This window comes from Psammomys obesus, unplaced genomic scaffold (assembly GCF_907164565.1).
Source record: "Psammomys obesus unplaced genomic scaffold, mPsaObe1.curated_primary_1811, whole genome shotgun sequence".
Lineage (NCBI taxonomy): Eukaryota > Metazoa > Chordata > Mammalia > Rodentia > Muridae > Psammomys > Psammomys obesus.
This window is the reverse complement of record NW_026585698.1, coordinates 6,902,757-6,918,681: the sequence shown is the minus strand read 5'-3', so window position 1 is coordinate 6,918,681 and position 15,925 is coordinate 6,902,757.

Sequence of the window (15,925 nt, the reverse complement as noted above, 5' to 3'; positions counted from 1 at the left end):
TTTTCTTATCAGTTACATTTTATTAACTCTGTATCCCAGCCGTGTCTCGATCCTCATTCCCTCCCAGTCTCTCCCTCCCTCCCTCATCTCCACCGTGCCCCTTGCCAAGTCCACTGATAGGGGAGACCTCCTCCCCATTCATCTGATCCTGTTTTATCAGGTATCTTCAGGACTGGCTGCAAAGCTCTCCTCTGTGGCCTAACAGGACTGCTCCTCCCTTGGGGGGTGGGGAGGCCAAAGAGCCAGTCATTGAGTTCCTGTTAGAAATAGTCCTTGTTCCCCTCACTATGGGAAGCCAATTGGTTACTGAGCTACCACAGGCTACATCTGAGCAGAGGTTCTAGGTTACATTCATACATGGTCCTTGGTTGCATGTCAGTCTCAGAAAAGACCCTGTGCCCAGATATATTTGGTCCTTGTGGAGCTCCTATCCTTTCCTCATCAGACTAACTCCCCTTCTTTCTTATGATTCCCTGTACTCTGCCAAAGGTTTGGTCATGAGTCTTTGCTTTGAAAACACTGCTAGTTAGAGTCTTTCAAATGCGCTCAGTAGACTCATGTCATATGTTCAATGCGCATCCCATCTGTCTTTCTAAATGAGGATTGATAATCTTACCCCATGTCCGCTCTCTTGATTATCTTTTTTAGGTCTATATATTTCATTATGTTTATCATATCTTATAGGTCTATATAAGTGAGTATATACCGTGTTTGTCTTTCTCCTTCTGGGATATTTCACTCAGGATGATCTTTTCTAGATCCCACCATTTGCCTGCAAATTTCATGATTTCCTCCTTTTTGTTTGCTGAGTAGTATTCCATTGTGTAAAAATACCACAATTTCTGTACCCATTCCTCCGTTGCTGGACATCTGGGTTGTTTCCAGGTTCTGGCTATTACAAATAATGCTGCTATAAACATGGTTGAGCAAATATCCCTTTTGTGTACTTGAGCAAACTTTGGGTATATACCTAGCAGTGGTATAGCTGGGTCTTGAGGAAGCACTATTCCTAATTGTCTTAGAAAGCGCCAGATAGATTTCCAGAGTGGTTGTATCAGTGTACTTTTAATGACTCATTTTTCCCTCTTGAATTGGCCAGACTTACCATATGTGTTCACAACCAAAGAGTTATACCTGGTATCATTTGATGCTTTGCTTCAGGAATGGATACTACTAGCTCATAGAAGGAACTAAAAAGAACCAGGACTTGCCTCCTTCTCTTCCTCCCCAGCACCTTCTCTTCCTCCTCTCCCGCCACCCTCCCCTTTTCTTCTTTCCTCTGAACACTGACAAGTAAATTTTCATTAGACTTTATGAAGTGGAGAACTCCCGTCTCAGCCGCTGGAGTAGGCCTCAAGATCCACACCTCATAGTGTCCAGGGCCCTGCTGACACCTCTCCCACACCGAACAGCACTATTCTGTGTGTCTGACCAGTATTCCAGAAAGGGGAGTGAATGACTCCCATGGCTTGGTTGCTAAGGGATGCTGGGTCTCCACCTGACTTTGCTTTTGAGACAAGCCAGCTGCCGTGTCATGAAGCACTCTCAGGGCCTTATGGGGAATCTACTAAGTGAAGAATTCAGTTCCTTGCCAACAGTCTGAGCTTGCCTTCTTGGAATGGGATCCTCTTGTCACACTCTCAGATGACTGACAGTGTGGGCCAAGTCTTTGCTATGACACCACCAGACTGCAGAAGACACTCGGCTCAGCCACCTCCAAATGCCCATCCCCCACTGTGTGAGATGATACATGCTTGTTTGGAATCTCGAAGAGTTCGGTAATCTGTCAGATGGCACACGATCACTAATACAATAATCAATTCCATCCTGGATAAACACAAACCCATGTTTACTTGAACTGCCAAAATGAAAGAAGAGAGGGGGATTTTATTTGCTTCCTCAAAGAAACAGTTTCTGTAAACAAAACTACTTTAACATATAGTGACTCAATTTCACCGAAGACAAAGGCAAAAACCAGCTGAAACAAACAATGCATGCTGTATCTGTTGCAGCCCCTTCCGTTCCCAGCTTTTAGACTGTGAGCACACAGTTAGAGAGTGCCAGCACCCATACACACTGTGAAGTAACCACCATAACCCATTAATTCAGTACGTGTGCCACCTCGCCTCTTGTGCATGAGTGTGCGGGGTGGGGGTTGTGGGGGAGGGGTGTCGGGCGAAAGAAGGGGCGGAGAGAGACTTAACTTCTTCTACTTCTCCGAGCTGAGGAGATAGCCCAGTGGGGGAAACCACTAGCCCCGCAGCTCTGACTTCAGTTCCAACCCCAGAACCCATATTTAAAAACCGAATTTATTAGCAATGCGTCTGAAGGCACAGCCCTTCTGCGTAGAGATGGGAAGCTCTTGGGGCACCTCCAGCCTAGAGTATGTTACACGGTGCAAAAGCAAGAGAGACCCTGCCCCAGCAAGGTGGAAGGCAGGGAATGACTCCTGAAAATTGTCCTTTGTCCCTCCCTCACACTCAAGCCGTGGCCCTGCGCACACCCGAGGGTGAATTCGCGCATGCTTAGACGCAATACGAAAGTGAATACACCTGCCCTTTCGGAACACTTCAAGTGCACGGCACACTGTTCCCAGCACCTCTCCTGAGCGGGTCCTCCTCGTGTAACTGAGACTTGGTACCTATCATCTCATCATCTCACTCACCACCGCCCCATCCCCAAAAGATGTTCAGGTAGAATTATACGAGAAATAGAAGAACATTAAGGACCCAAAGAAGAGAGGGTTTAAAAAAACAAATCCAGAGACATCAAGGGCTTCATGACCTAAAGTTGTTTATGCTTCTCCCAAGGGTGTGGGTGTGTCTCTTTCATGATATCAGCTCAGGGGCCTGGGACAGATATCAAGCAACTGCCCAGAATTTGATAGACATTTTGTTTAAACTGATCCTTAGTTATCTTTTTTTTTCCTGTCATTATTTCCCTCCATGCCCTTTTCTCTGTTGATTTTTGTTACATTTCCTTATATAATTTTAAATCCTGAGATTAAACAAACATCTAGCATCTAGAAGATTCCAGACTCCAGGCCTATGAGAGTACCTCCTACTCACAAGTATCTTGTCCACAGCCTGCCTCTCTCTCTCTCTCTCTCTCTCTCTCTCTCTCTCTCACTGGTCTTTGCTGCCTCTACCTGCAGGGATGGAGTCTGAGTCTTCAACATAGGACACTCAGATCCGTTCCTGCTCTGCACTGACAAAGCTTTATGCCCCTAGTGCCCTGTCTCATGAGTTTAGACACAGGGCTTAATGATTGGCTGCTTGAAAGGCAGCTGTCTCTATTGAATCTCACTTCAGAAATAAATGCAGCAGTGAACTGTGATGCACACGGCTCTCGAGAAGAGGGGGCAGAGCCTAGAAAGCAGCAAAGTGGGAGCTAACCAGCATCTCCGAACATTGTAGGTGGGGTCCAGAACCTGCACTGCGTCCAGTGGGGTGTAGAGCCAGATTGCTTAGGGTCCCACCGTTAGACCACAAGGTTCAGAGCAAATACCGTGAGGGTCTGCATCCCGGAACTGGCCACTGGCGGTCTGCTCTGGCTTTATTCTGTTAACATTTTTGAGAGCGCTCATTACCATAACAACTGAGTGTTTTCCATGGAAAATGGATGAAATTATTAGGGAAAGGTGAACAGAAGCAGGGAGGTCACAAAAAGAGTTGAAAGGAGGCTCCGGTCCACACTGCATAACCCTTTCCTTCCCATTCCTAACGAAAAGAAATCTTGTCAAGCGTTCAGTTCATGGGTTCGTTTCAAGCGTTCTTGTCAAGCTTCTCTCCCAGAATCCTTAGCAACATTCCGTTCTCCAGAGATCTACTACATGTTCCATGGGGCTCGCCCGTGACTATGCACATACCCCAAGATGTCACAGAATGACTATCTAGAGACTCTGCCTTGCTCTGTGCTTTGTGCTCCAACAGGGAACAGTATATTGTGAGTTCATCCTGCTTTGCCTTGAATTCTGACCCTTCCATTCCCTAGTTAATGCTCTTCAGCAGGTTACTTCACCTTCCTGCCACCCCCCTCCTCTATGACAGAGAGGGGCTGAGTGCCTGCCCCATACAAGTGACACGAGATTCCAACAAGTCGATGCAGAGAAAGTACGTGAAAGAATTCCTGGAACATAGTAAAGTCTCAATAAATGCCAGCCATTATTTCGACAGAGCATGCTTCCCCAGTCTTCTTGGTTCCAGGAATAGAAAAAAAAAAAATTCCTCTGAAACTAGATCCTTCGTAGATACCTCATGGAGCTGGCAGAAGCTGACGTGTCTGGCCAGACCTGCAAGGCCTAAACTTTACCAAAGGAAACTCATGTGGAGAGGGAGGGGTGTGTTCTCTCAGTAAGACTGAACTTTCATTGCTTCAAGGAGCATGCCCCAGTCAGATGTCAGCAAATATATTGCCAAACTCATTCTCACATCCCAGCCACCCTTGGGGATAAGCAGATGACCCCAAGACTCCATCCACGAATGCCCAAAGAGTTGGCAAGTTGGCAAATCTGTTGGTTTAGTCTCTCTGACAGTTACCAAGGTCACGGAAACATATTCTTTGCCTTTTCAAAAGCTAAATCTACTGGAGAAAAATACTGGTAAAGGAAATGCCTAAAGAGGTATATTTGTGATTGCAAATGTGTGTGTGTGTGTGTGTGTGCTTTTTTTGGTGGTTTTTTTTTTGTGTGGTTTCGGTTTTTTTGAGACAGGGTTTCTCTGTGTAGCCCTGCTTGTCCTGAAACATGCTTTGCAGACCGGGCTGGCCTCAGACTCATAGCTAACCGCCTGCCTCTGCCTCTGCCTCCTGGGTGCTGAGATTAAAGGCGTGTGCCACCACCGCCCAGGCAGAAGTGAATGTCTAATGGTGGAAGTTTGCTCACTGATTCCAGAAGAATGTGATAGGGTCTTTGGGAGCTCCTCATACTATGCTACCACACAGGTGAGCGGGCATGACCTGGAATCAGATGAGCCTCCCAAATCAAGTTTCTTCTGCAGTGTGGCGTGGCCCGGCTGTTCAATGCCACTGACTCATGTTTGATCAACTGACACAGAGTGTCTCAGACTCGGAAGCATCAACACCCAAACCCAAAAGTCAAGATTTCTGATAAGCACCCTTGAGAGCTGGAAGAGGTTGAGTCAGGATAATCAAAAGCTTGCATTCTCTTATTCTGTGGGCAGGTAGCACGTTGCCTCATCTGGGGCTGGTTGCTGCAAGGACCTATATAAAGCAAAAGGAAAACTGGGTTCAGGAAGGTTGGATCCATAAAGAGCTGTGTTTATTTGGGACAACGTTAGGATGGCTTTGCTTTGTTTTGGTTGAGTCACTGTCAGTGGACTGCAGCAAGGGGGAATAAGGGAGAACAAGGTCTGTCAAGTTCTGGCCCTCTTGCCATCTTGAAGACCGCCTATTCCGTTAGGAACTAAAGCAGCCCGATCACTGGACCCTAAGAACAGGCCTTGCTAAATGGTGCAGGCTTCCCTCAAACTCAATAACCTCCTGCTTTGGCTCCCCACCCACCCACTGAGATGATAGATAGATAGATAGATAGATAGATAGATAGATAGATAGATAGATAGATAGATAGGTGCCACTTCATCCAGCTGTCTACCAAGACACTGCTGTCCGGATCGGATCCTTCCTTGCTACACAGCCCTACTCTCTGCCTGAAGGTCCTGCTCTGTCCCATCAAATGTCCCTGCTAACACTGAAGGAGGGCCTAAGGTAGAGAGATCCTATGTCCTTACACTCTCTCTTGGCACAATTCAGGGGAAGTCTCAAAATAATAAAGATCTCCTCCTTTCTTCCTCATCCAGACACAGTAGTAGAATGACTGAAGAACTGTGGGAAAAGGAAGGTGGGGGGAAGCCAGGCATGGCCATATCGGTTACCCTAGCACCTGGGAGATAGAGGCAGGAGGAGCTGGAGTTCAAAGTCATTCTCAGCTCCAAAGTGAGGAAAGGAGGAAGGAAAGGAGACAGAGAGGAAGAGAGAGAGGGAGGGAGAGAAGGAAGAAAGGAAGAAAGGAGGGAAGGAAGGAAGAAAGGAAGGGGGAAGGAAGGAAGGAAGGAAGGAAGGAAGGAAGGAAGGAAGGGGAAAAAAGTGTGCTTCGTCTTTCCAGGAGTCTATGTCCAGAGCTGAAATTCCCCTATCAACTGTTTTCATCCTTGCATTCAGCCACTTAGGGGTTGTAAGTGGAGAACTTCAATTCCAAGTTGGGTAGGTTCCTCCTGCAGGTGTTTCCTGGGTGGTAAGAGGAATGGAGTTAGAGAGGCCCATTTATCAGTGGGTTGCCTCAACCCACTGATAAATGGTCCCAAATGAAGTGGGCATGGTGAACATCACAAGAATCAACGGAGAAAAGTTTCCATAGGTTATATAGTTCCCCTGGCTAGTCTTAGCCCACATAGCAAGATTCTGTCTCAAACAAACAAACAAACAGTAACATTCTTTTTGCTTATCCTCTCTCCAGATCTCTACCTTCATGTCTGTGATTCGCTGGCTGTGGCGGACAGACTTACCCACAGGGCCTGTTAAGAGGACTGGCTCCTCTCCCCCCACACACATGCCTCAGAGATCCTACTTTGGTTAGGACTATGAGAGCGTAAGGATGCCAGCACTGCTGCTCCAGGACCGTCCGTAAGGAGCCGTGGCTATGAGGATCAAGTCTATACCGTCTTCAGGCAGTACACAGGAGTGGGGAGAATCCCCCAGATGGTTTGTGCTGGGGCGGGGAGACTGAGGCCTGGGTTCGGGATTTTCCTAGAAGAGGATTCTGGGAAGCTCACCCACTCCATGTCACCTGCCTCCCTTCCTCCTGATCAACCTCTCCAGGACCTCTTGTTTCACCTCCCAGCCTGACAACTTCGCTGTCACTCTTGTCCAAGTCCCTGTCAGGCCGCAGCTGCTCCAAGTCTCAAACAAAGTCCTTATCAAGGAGGGACAGTGGAGGCTGTCAACTGTCCCAGTAAGCTTCAAGCCTAAGTGGCTGTTGTTCTGGGGGAGTACTTTGGGATCTCTCTCTCTCACACACACACACCTTGGTCCAAGCACAGTGGTGAACACACACCCCTTTATGGCTATCCTTCAGAGATCACATCTGGACTCCACGGACCAAACTAAGGCAATGCTGGGTAAAAAGGGGGAGTCGAAGACAGGGTTTCTGTTCGCTTCTCAAACTAAATGCCAGTTCCCTTCCCTTGCTTTTCATTGAAAATAAGGAAAAAGTAGACAGAGCTGGTTTTGGGGTCCCAGCTATCTCTGACTTGACCCTCGGGAACAGGACGGAAAGAAGGAATTCTGTCTGGGTGTATCTCCCATTATCTCCTCGATCAGGAGAGAAGTAGAGGAAACTCGAAGAGGCCGAGTACGTTCATACACAGAATCTTTCTCCCTTTTCGCAGATGACTCATTTACCCTGTTCTGGAAACCCACCTACTAACTTACAAGTCAAATGCATGATAATCACGGCAGGGCTGGGCCAGCTGCAGGAGGCTGGGTGGCATTCCCTAGCTCCTCCCTGTCCCCTACCAGGGCTTCCTCCCTTCCCCACCCAGACACCTCATTTCCTCATCTGGCACACTGAGCCACCCTAACTTCTACCTCGGGGAGCTCTATGGAAAATCTCCTGGTTGCCATCCTTCCACTTATTCCTATGGAAGCCATCGTCTTTAAATTTCAGAACCAACTCCTTTGTTGCCAGGTTCTTTTTTCTCAATAATAGTAATAATAATAATAATAACAACAACAACATAAAAGAGAGGTAGCATGTCAACCTAAACACCCACAGCGAACATGTCTAGTGCAGGTTAAAAAAAAAAAATCTCAGATATTTTACTTGGGTGAGAAGCGACTGCTGATAAGATCTGAGGTGCCTCCCGCTCCTCTGAGTTCTTTTTAGGCAGTTATGTTGACATATACATGTGAATACCCTGAATTTAAAAGAAAAAGAAAAACTTTAAGGCAATAGTGTGAGCAGGTTGTAACTCTGTGTGTGCTTTGACAGTAACTGGCATCTCTAGGGGACACTTTCAAAAGACTCGTTCTAAAAGTGGATTTTTATTTTTGTATGATTGTGTTGATTTCCCAGGTTTATGAAACTCAGTTACATTCCCACAAAAAAAAAAAAAAAAAAAAAAAAACTGAGGTGGCATCCTTGCCTCTCATGACAAAGCCTCAGCAGCAAGCCATTACCATTTTTTTGACTAATCCAAGGGAAGCCACCTGCTGGAACGGCCTCTTTTCTGAGGGCTCCCGGCAGAACCTTCCAAATGATGATTAATCACTGAATAAATGGCAGAATTGACAACGGCATAATGACAAAGAGAAAGCGGAGACCAGGGCCTCAACCGTGGGTGCCGGCGGCCCAGTCCCCGTGGGTGGAGGAGCACAGAAGATGGATGGCTCTGCAAGCGCCTGACATTTGAGTGTCTTGTCTTTTTACAAGGGTGGTCACTTCTACCCGTTTCTACAAACCGGGGCTACGAGCATCTCAGGGGCTTGCTTCCTGTGGCTGTCCGGAGCACGGAGAAAATGCCTCTAAATAAATAAATATAAATAAATAAATAGATGAATAAGAAGAGCCTCCAGTTGGCGCCTTAAACCTAGATGCCAACAGGCATAAGAGACACTGCCAATAGCAGCTTTCTCCATTGTTGTGGAAGACATTGGGAAGGTTCTGCTGATTACAGCTTCCGATTAACTCTAACGCCTGTCCTTACTAATTTGAAAAATGATGAATCGCTGAGTTCAAATAGGGCTCAGAAGAGTCAATTACACTCAGCAGCAATATCAAAAGCTCATATTTTCGACACCAAGGAATAAAGCACGTTCTGCCTAATAACAAAACAGAAATGAGGTCCTAATGCCCCATCTCAGTTGACCAAGTCATTAGCAGTAAGAACGTTTCTCTAATTTTTCAATATTTCTTTCTGGGATGTGTACTCCTTTGCCCCCGAGGAATTCTACTAGCCAAAGTTTATTAACACAAGAAAAGATTTATAAGAAATGAAATACTGGTGTGCATCGCTGAATGCCCTTCGGATACCATCAGTTTTCCGACCTTTTATGAATAAATGAAAAGAGCAGGTTCCTGGTCAGACTCATTATCTCCCCCCCACGACCATCAGCACCCTCAACGTCTTCATCTTCAGCGCATCCATCATCGCCCTCTCACCTTCACCATCTCTTCTTCTGTAGAGCATACAACTTCAGATTCTCAAGAGTTTAATGCCCATTTTCCTCTACTGGTCCTTGTTAGGTTTGGGCTAACCCAGGGCACATTCACCTACAGCATCCTCTTTCTCCGATTCCTTGGCTGGCTCTGTAATGTTCGCTCCTCCGAGAAGGGGTGACTGGCATCCACCAAGAGTCTGCTTGTGAGATTCTATAAAGTCCCCCTTCCCCAAATGAAGTTTACCCTAGCCTTCAGGGATGTAAGTCTCACACCCCAAGTAAAGGGATGTACATTAAGCAAAGGACTGAATCTTTCCCCTAAGATTTAAAGACAATTTCACTGCTGTTATGTTATGCAGGCAACTCAACTGGCCTGCCCTTAGGGGCCTTTAGGGTCCTGACAGTGTCCTTTGTTGCTACCTGAGTCCTAAGACATCACTTGAGCCAGGTGCTCAGATATAACTGGTCTGCCACACACACACCCCTCTCTCTTTCTTTCTCTGCTCTCTCTCTCTCTCTTCTCTTGCCCTCTCTCCTGGGCCCCCATCTCTCTCTTTGAAAGAGTAGAGGGTGATGGGAATGGATGGCGGACCGCACAGAATCCTCAACTAGTCAGAGAAGAGGCCCCTTATCAGCAGGTAAGCTAGAGGGCTTTCGTGGTTTTCATTTTTCCTACAAAAGTCTTCTCTCCAATAGCTAGAAAGTTTAATCTTGGGTTCGGAACATCACCTTAGCCCCAAATACAGCCTGTGGTCTTCTTTCCCAAACCATTCCTGCATTGACTCCATCCTTCCCCTCAACAGACTAGATCTCCCTCTCTGCTTCTCCGAAGCTCGGCCTGGACCTCTTCTACCCCATCCCTCTTCTTTGGATCTCTCCTACAAGATCTTAGCATCTTTCAACAGCTCCCTTGGGGTACCTGGCACCAGGACACCACTCCACATAATTGTAACATGACCTTAGATGAGGTAAATCAATTCTCCAGGACCATTTCCACATCTGGGGCATGAAAAGATGGATTTGCACTGTGGGAATTATCAGAAAAATAAAATAAGATAATGAAGTAATATATGAGAGATGCCTGTCCTAGAAACTGTGCAATCCTTGACAAACGTTATCACCATTGTTTCTATGTCTTAACTGCAGTACGTTACTGGGTCAGGGGGTCCCAGCTTTCTTTCTGACAGGCATTATGTATAGCCTCTCAAACACTGTAGAATTGGCAGCGAACCTCGTTTGTGGAAATAAGTTAAACCCACAGGGCCGAGGTGCCTTCCCTGCCTCTGCCTGTCCCCACATTTCATCACCTTTCAGGGATTTGTTGTCTCACCAGCCCTGCTTTCGGCAGTGACTCAGAAGTCCGGGGCTACCATTCCTGTGGCCTTCAGCATCCCCCACAACCTTGTCTGAGTACACACATCCAGCTCTGTGTGTCCCTGTAAGGAGAGTGAGGAGAGGGGCCCACTGTGAGTGTGCTGTGTTGGTTGGTTTCCAGGGCAAACTGCAGTTGCTCAAGGAGACATTTCACCCCTTAAGGCAAGAGAACAGTGGGCCGTTCCTTTCTCCCTGCGAACCGTTTGGTGGCTTTTCAAGTTTTCATTGCATAAACATTCAGGCATTAATAGTGAAAATTGCTGTCTTAAGTCAGTTTGTTTGTTTGTTTTTCAGGTACCTGTAATCCGCTAGGGCAACCCACGGTGCCCTCGTTTTGTGTAGCTGTTCCCAGCTCACCCAGACGTGTTATTACACTGCTGAATAGCAGCAGCCTCGCGATTCTGTGTTCTGCCTCCCCCCCACACCTTTCTATTTATTATAACATGCACGTTTCCATGTTGCCACACTTTGCTTTTGCTTCTGAAAGGCTGCCAAACGCTTTCTTACAGGGGGGGGAAAAACTGGAAAAGCCAAAATGTTGGCGGTACCACTTGACATCTATCCGGCTATAGTGGAATCCGTCAGGCTTCCTCCTCCATTCTTGCTAGAATCTTCCCTCTATGCCTTAGGAGTCAGCTGACAATTTTGGGCAGGAGAGATATGAGAAGCTGGGGAGTGATTTGGGGAAATGGAAGTCACTGGGAAAGGTGGCCCCGTGAGCCCCCTCGGGAGGCTGCTCTGCAGAGTGCATAGTGCTGGGCCTGGAGAGGTGGCTCAACAGATAAGAGCACTGCCTGCCTTTCCAGAGGTCCTGAGTTCAATTCCCAGCAACCCCATGGTGGCTCACAACCACTTCAACTGAAATCTGATGTCCTTGTCTGGCATGCAGGTGTACACGCAGATTGAGAACTCATACAAAAAAATAAATAAGTGAAACCTTAAAGAAAAAAAAAAAAAAAAGAATGTATAGTCCTTATGCATAGTGCTTAGAGGACCCAGGTTCTATTCCTAGCACTGCCATGGTAGCATGGTAGCTCGTAGTCATCCATAACTCAAATTTCAAGGGATCCAATGCCCTCTTCTGGCCATCTTGGGTACCAGACCGACATGTTGTGCACAAGCATGCTTGCAGACAGACAATCATAGATACAAAATCATCGTAGAACAACACCTTAGGCTTCTGGGGGCTGGGGGGCTGGCTTAGTGGGTAAAGTGCCTGCTGTACAAGCATGGGCAGCTGAGTCCAGACCCTCAGTACCCTAGTAAAGGACACACATCTGTAAACCCCTGCGCTGGACAGGGGGATTACCTGTGGGAAGCAGAGAGGAGGCAGGGTGATCCCTGGAGCTTGCTGGCCAGCCAATTTAGCCAATCAGTGAAGGTTTGCTGGGAGACTCTGTCTCAAAGCACAAAATGGACAGTGATGGAGGGAGACACCTGATGTCAATCTCTGGTTGCCATCTGTATGTCCATGTACACACTCACACACTCAAGTAAAGAAAATAAAAACCATAGGCTCTTGGCTTCTGGGAGAGCTGGATTTGATTTCTAATTCTACCACTTCCTCCATTTGTGGACTTTGGGATTGGGCACTTTATTCTCTTCATGCCGCAGTCTCTAGTCTATAAAACACCCCCTTGGGTGTTTGTGGGGATCAAATGAGAGAATCTATCAAGCATCAAATAACATGCAACTTGCCTGGTATTGTATGTGACACACGCCTTTAATCTTAGCACTTAGGAGACAGAGGCAGGCAGTCTACAAAGACAGTTCCAGGTCAGCCAGGGCTACACAGAGAAACCCTGTCTCAAAAAAATAATTAATTAATTAAACCGATTTAATTAATTAAAATAACATTCTCATTGAAAGGCTCATTATTCTCATTATCGATGTTCTTGCTTTGAGTATGAATAATCTTTTAGGTACTGTGGGGACCGTGTATCTGCTCTTCTTACCCGGGAGCTGGATGTGAGCAAAGACTGTCTCACTCATTCCCAAATTTAGTCAAACCTTTGAGCCTGACGCTCAGGAATTCAGCAAACGTTCTTTCAGTATTAAAAGGACGCAGAGGAAGGATACAAAGGTTCTGTAGCTAGTAAATGTCCTCTTTGGCTTTCTTGTTCTCTCTCCCATACATTTATTTCCCTACATCAAGGGGACTGTGTGTGCCACTACACTCATTGGACAATTTTCAGGAGTCCGTTCTCTCCTCCAGCTACCACGTGGGTCCCAGGACTTGAACTCAGATCACCAAGCTGATTGGGAAATGTCTTTATATGCCGACCTTTCTCGTCATCTTCTTATCTCTTGAAGAGTGTTTACCTTCCCAAGGTAGTGTTCTAGAGAGCATTCATTCCAGGAGCACTAAAAGTTCTAAATGTGACCGAGAAACTCAACCATGAGCAGCGCTTCTCCTGGAAAATAAGATGCTTAAAGTGGGCAAGGGAAGGGCTGGATGAAGCTCTAAGCAGATGCCTAGCATGGTGGGAGGGCCTGGGTTTGAGCCCTTAGGCCACAGGGGAAACCGAAGCCAAGACCACAGACAGCTCCCCGAAGGCAGCTAAAGAAAACACAAACACGGGTTCTTGGAGAAACTGATTTGTTGGGTGGGAAACATCATAGAAACCCCTAAGCCATTAGAAAAATAATAATTAGATGAAGGGGAAATAAATATGAAATGGGAGAAGAGGGACAATAGCCTGAGGTGGGCTGGAGGGGGAGCATAAATTCTGGAGAGAAGAATTTAAGTAAAAAGTTTGTTAGTTTGGGAATTCTTTGGTTTGTTTGTTTGTTTTCTTGTTTTTGTTTAGAGACAGGGTTTTGCCTTGGTTTGCTAGAGTTTTCCTTTTTGCCAGCAGCCATCGTCTTACTCATAATATAACGAATTAGTACGTGCAGAAAAAAGAATAAATGATACTTTCAAATCAAGTTATCAAGCAAACCAGAAGAGGACACTTATTTCTGAAGAATTTTCTGGAAAAAGTTATGTCTCACGTTTTCTGAAAGTTTTTTTTCTACCTTTAATCTCAATTTTCAAGAACTCACAAAATATGATTGTTCTATAAACAAACCCAATTACAAAAAAAAAATTAAACTTTTTGCTCTTAAGCCAATTGAACTGGGATTTTCAAATGGTTCCTTTAATGAGTGTAACTTGCTTTCATTTTCTTTTCTTTGTCTTCAAAAACTGGGTTTCCTTTCTTATATTAAAATTAAACTTTTTTAAGTAAAATGTTGCATAGAGCTGTGCAGAGCTCTTTAGATGTTTTTACTTGCTCCTGCACAGATTTTATCCTCACTAAAATCCACTCCATATATTTAAGTGTCCATTGAATGAAAAAAAAAAAAAAAATGTCCCTGCATCCACCTCTCTGTGGTCTGGTGATCCAAGTCTCACCAGCAAAGCAAAGCTACGACTCTAGACTGTCTGTGTGTGATCCAGGAACAGAGAGAGCCTTCTTTCAGGGTGCCCACGCTTCCGGAAGGTTCTTTCCCTCCAAACGGACAAGGGGCTGAAATACACGACGCTGTCTGATCAATCAGGCATTTTCTTTCGGCCTGTGGGTGGACTGGGCTCAGAGATTAAAGTGGTGGCGAGTCTTTATTTATCAAAACCACCAATCGGTCTCTGCAAGATGTCCATTTTTAGGACGGGAGATCCTTCTGGAACAGCCAAGCACACGATTAGCATTTGATTTCCTCTCCTGACTGCCTGTCTACAGTGATCATGGTTGCCGGGATCCAATCAGAGAACAGAACTGGTTTCCTGGCCAAAGGGATGAAATATGAAGTGGTTCACCTCCTGGGCCAGCTGGGGTGCTCGGAGACATCATGGTCCAGTGACCTAATCAGTGGGCTGGAAATTCTAGACTAATTGTATCCTTTTCAGATCAGCCTTGCTGTGCACACAAGTGAAGCTCCTCCATCCTAGACCCGGGCTTGTTAGCTGCATAATGGAAGAGGCTGCTACAAGGTAACAGGCCATCAACGCCTTCCTGAGCCTGGGTTTCCCCACCTGTGAAACAGGAGGGCCCTTGAGAAGTGCATTTCTCGCCCCCCAGGGCCACTGGACGGCTAAAATCCATTTTAAAACTCCAGGAATATGTATAGTGCTGAACAAACTGGTTGTTCCTAGTGCTATTGTCGCTGCTAACGATACAGGTTTCCGGACCCCCATTCCAGCATGCACATACAGTGGACAGCTGACTTCCTTTTGCCTCCCACGAACAGCCAGCAAAGCTCAGCCTCCATGCAGTGTGGATTCACAACAAACTCTCCCACAAAGGCTGTTTGAGCATGCCAGAGCATTGCCTTATTCCAGAGAGGCCTCCAAGCCAGCACCTCTCGGGGACATTTTGCCCATTCTTAGACTTAACTCAAGAAAATGCGGTACGACCTTTTTTTATTGAAAGCAAACACGGAAGTTAGCCACACTTCAAGTTCTCAAATGTATAGAAAGTTTCCGTTGGAGGGTTAGACACAGAATGGCAAGCCCGCTTCCCTCCACACTGCATCACGCTCAGCCCTCCCTCGTTATATTCCCCCGTCCATTCTTCAGTAATTGGGGAGCTATGGTCTTTACAAATGTCGCCGTTTTATCCGCAGTGTATTTACTTCTGGGAGGATTAGCACGAATGTGTCGATTGCGTTGGGTTGCCAATTTTGTGGGAGTGATTTGAAAGCCTGCAGAATAAACTGTTATTTCACTCAGGGAAATGGGAAGGCAAAAGTGGCAGCATTTTATGTTTCACCCCCTTGGCTTCTTATTTGCATGAAGCCTTCATAACCAAAGGCTGCTGGAATCCTGGGTATAATGATAATGTTGGGAGTGAGAGCCCGGGCCTGGCTGGAAGGTGGGGCTTGTGTAGGAGGCGATTTTTTCCGTGTAGATGTGAAGGTGAAGAAATATTTATTAGTAGAAATTACATATGGAGATTAGAAAAATAAGCTTTTTTTATTTTTTTAGGCACCTGTTCACAGTGTAAGCCAAAAGTCCTCAACTAACTCAGTTGCCACACCCATTGGCAATTGTCGATTATTGTGTGGAATGTCTGCTTGTCATTATCCTAGGAGATTCTCCTGGTTGGAGTAATGATGCAACTCGATTGCATGTCTTAGCTAACTGTAAATTGGCAAGATGAGTCTCTCTCCTCTTACTTTCCAACTCTGTCAAGGCAGGGTTTCTCTGTGTAACAGAGCCCTGGCTGTCCTGGACTTGCTTTGTGGACCAGGCTGGCCTCGAACTCACAGAAATGTGCTTGCCTCTGCCTCCTGACCGCCCAGCCAGAGTCTCTTTCTTTTACTGAAGTCACTAGATACTCGGGGAGGATGGCGACTGAGGCCAATAAGGTGTTGGGCTTTCCCACACAGGTCTGTC